The sequence below is a fragment of the Anarrhichthys ocellatus genome, unplaced genomic scaffold, assembly GCF_004355925.1.
Source record: "Anarrhichthys ocellatus isolate YVR2014 unplaced genomic scaffold, GSC_Weel_1.0 scaffold92, whole genome shotgun sequence".
Lineage (NCBI taxonomy): Eukaryota > Metazoa > Chordata > Actinopteri > Perciformes > Anarhichadidae > Anarrhichthys > Anarrhichthys ocellatus.
The window spans coordinates 617440-621023 of record NW_022280122.1 but is presented as its reverse complement, the minus strand read 5'-3'; the positions used below and the strand labels follow the sequence as shown (position 1 = coordinate 621023).

Genomic DNA, 3584 nt, shown 5'->3' with positions numbered 1-3584 from the left:
TATATATGCATATGTGTATATATGTATATATATGCATATGTGTATATGTATATATGTATGTATATATATGCATATGTATGTATATATATGCATATATAACTGAATCTTTGTTTGATTCAGTTGCTGCTGGAGGCAGATGATACTCCGAAACTCACATGAAACCTAAATGAAGCAGTGATGCTTCATTGCATCAAGTGAGATTAAAATAGATGATATAGAAGTTGACATTAACTGTCAAGAAAGTTTCAGTCAGAACAGATGATCGTATATTAGGCAGGAGAGAGAGGAGGATGATAGAAACTGTCATTCATAGTTAAATTAATCTAATTTGATTGTCTTATTCTCTAATTTACGTCTTTTTCATCATTTTTCATCAAACATCACTTAAATTTAAGGAGCATTTCTATTCTTCTCAACGGCTCTCAACATGGCGACCCTGAGAGCTAGCAGTGCTACCAGCGCTAACAGTACAAACTAGGACAAGCTTGTGCATGCGGCCAGGAACCGCTCCGTATGTAGATATTAACGGCTCATTTTATGCTAGTGAAAACACAACCATTCTTATTATTAGGTGGTTGTATACAAAAAAAACATAGTTATTCTTAATATATTCCCTTTCTGCCAATAGATCCTTGTAAATACTACACACTTTTAAAAAAACAACGTATTAATCAATACGATGTCTTTGGGAAACACTTGTAGGCCTAACGATACCATGTTGTTTAAGAGCGTCTCAGGGGGTTCAGGTCTATCTAGCTGGAGATACCGTGTTTCTCTAATCAGCTATCCTGACTGCAGAAACTGGGTTTGTTGTTGTGTAAGAGATCAGATTACCTCAGAAGGACAAATGGATCAACAGCTCACTAGTTCATGGTAACAAATAATTTTTTGAACAGGACAGACAGCCCAAGGTGACCCCACCTTGGGCTATCTGAGTGAGACTATAACAGGGACTGCGGTGCATATTCAATAATCAAAATGGTGAAATTGTTAGATTTGCTAGTGTGTATGTGTATTTCCTTTCAGACCTTCTGATATGTGTATCCACATCATTACTGCCAAGACAAAGTAGATCATTTTATTTTCAAAGTATCAGCTGCCTGGTATTCTGCTGGTATTTTTGATCCATCAGATGAGACGGTCTAGAGGACACTGTAAAGGAGGGTCCTTCGGGCCCTGGTACATGGCAACTTTGAAGCCCGTTATTGTGATATCAGCTCTGCAATAACGGGTTAAAAGTTGGCCTGTACCAGAATTTGGCCGTGAGACTGCAATCTTGATTTCACGCTGGGACCAGACAAAAAGAGAGCTCAGTGGCATGATGTTCTCCACCGACCATGTGTCCAACTAGCACATTCTACATTCGATCATGTTGCATTGTCTGCTTCACTTTGTGAAGTTGTTTCAACATTTTGACCATATTTTGTAAATAAGATTGCTAACATCCGTCTTCCTGCTTAGACGTGGTCCTTCCTTACTGTTGTTTTTACCTGCCACGTTTCTCAGCTCATTTCCTTGTTTACTTTTACAGAAGCAGTCCTGACTGTGATCTCTGTCTGGTTGGTAGAGTTTGCATGGCACTGAGCCACCCTTACACCAATGTATCTTTAATGGGTGCTGAGTATCAGTGCAGTGTTGCTTGACCTTACTCTGGCCTCCAGCACCAGTAACCATGGCTTTCTGATCCATACGTTTCCGACACTGTCTCAAAACGGTTCTACCATTCTACTATTTATCAAACAGGATTCTGTTCTGTGTCCATTGATGAGGTGCTCAGTAGGGATACACCAAGGATCTAGTTCTGTCCTCACTGTGGTTCTCCTCGGGGTATAGTATGGACAAGACAGGTTCAGTGTGCTTCACAAATACCATGCAAAACGTAATGCACCTGTTCCAATGACTACACCTGAAGGCAGCATGAACAGCCTGCCGTCGTAGAGAGGTGGAGACGCATTGAATGGTGCAGATGGGGATAATGGAGCACACTTTTAATCTCTAGTTTTCTGATTGTCGGTTTCAGAAAGCAACCAAAACTGGATCAACAAATACTTTGTTTGAAGCACATTGACATCGTTTTGTTACATTTTGACAAGTCCCAGCCATAGTTAACTGCAGGCATCTGTTGGCCAAAAAAAATCCAGGCGGAAATAAAAAACCTTCTGTTTCAGTGTGTTGTAAACTCTATAGCTCAATGCCAGTAGCACTTACAGTGATTCTACAGTTCAATAGAGACTAAAACCATACATGTACTCCCAATGGTTCAATAAGAGCTGTCAGTTTACTTTGGGTACGCCTTGGATAGGCGTTTTAGGCAAATTTTACAGGAGTGATAAGGAAAAGATTTCCAACCTTATCTTTGTATATTATAATAAGTATCTTATCTTTGTATACCAGTGAAGAACCACAGAGGGCTACTCTCAGCTCCGGCCGCTGTGGGGCACGATGTCACTCTTTGGTTTGGATTCTTTACACTGCACATGTTGCAGTGTTCAGCTGGAGGCTATGACCTGGGGGGACCCTCCAGAATCTGAGCTGCACAGAGCAAACACCGACTGGTGGAGCCTTTGCTCAAATTGCCCACCGATGAAAACAGAAAGGGAATCTTTCTGCTGTAATTAATGTCAGCGTGGGCAGTTTTTGTTGGATTCTGTTGCCGACAAGGACCAAGAGAAAGCCAGCCGTGTGTGCGTTACTATGTATGAACGTTTTACTCCTCACCGGGACAGAGGTGTGCAGGAGTAAGAATATTTTATTCAAAATCGCCGCTCACACAATGCATCCTGGTTCATAAGACTGTTTTTTAAATTACACTTTAACTCTTCCTGCAAACTCCATCTATGAGCAAACTAAAAAGAGGTTTTCCATCAACCTCTATGGCTGGAAATATTCTGCAAATTCACACATGAATGTCTCTGCAGATGTACACAGAGCTCATGGGTCACGTCGGTCCATGTCTTAACTCAAACAAGCTGATTGGTTGATTCAACTTTCTTCCCGGAAATTAATTTGAAATTTTCTTTTTGTAAAAGGCACGTTTATCCCCCTGTTCTCAGAGTGGTAATCATCTGAACACTATGCTGTGATAACATAACAGGTAATTGTTGCAATTAGTCATTAAAAAATAATGAAAATCCAAATTGGGAATGTAGTGAATTAAAAAGAAGCAAATCTCATCAGCCTAAAACAAAATGCAACCTGCCAACAAAAAGGTACCATGAAATGTGAAGATCAAGCATCTGATTAGCACTCCAGGGTAACTCCTACTCCTACACAGCAAACACCGTGTACCGGCCCCCCTTTATGCAAGGTAAGCATTAGCGACCACATGCAGCGAAAAATGCAATTACTGCGGCATTAAAGGGTGGAAAGAATAAGCGGTCATATCAGGACGTGCTGAACTGTAAAACCGGGTCCTGAGCTGATACCCAGAGGGGAAAGATCAACATCTCCATGCTGCACCCTGAACCAGCTATTAGTTCCCATCCTCTCACAAGGAGAGCAGGATGACTTCATCAGGACACACAGAAACACAGCTGTTGTGTGTGTGTGTGTGTGTGTGTGTGTGTGTGTGTGTGTGTGTGTGT

The 3584-nt window shown here is 41.2% G+C and overlaps 1 protein-coding gene across 2 annotated transcripts in view; it reads right to left on the bottom strand.

The window, feature by feature from the left end:
• The window catches only part of cntn2 (contactin 2), an 80981-nt gene that overhangs the window by 53830 nt on the left and 23567 nt on the right, over positions 1–3584 (bottom strand). The gene's annotated exons all lie outside the window — the stretch shown is intronic.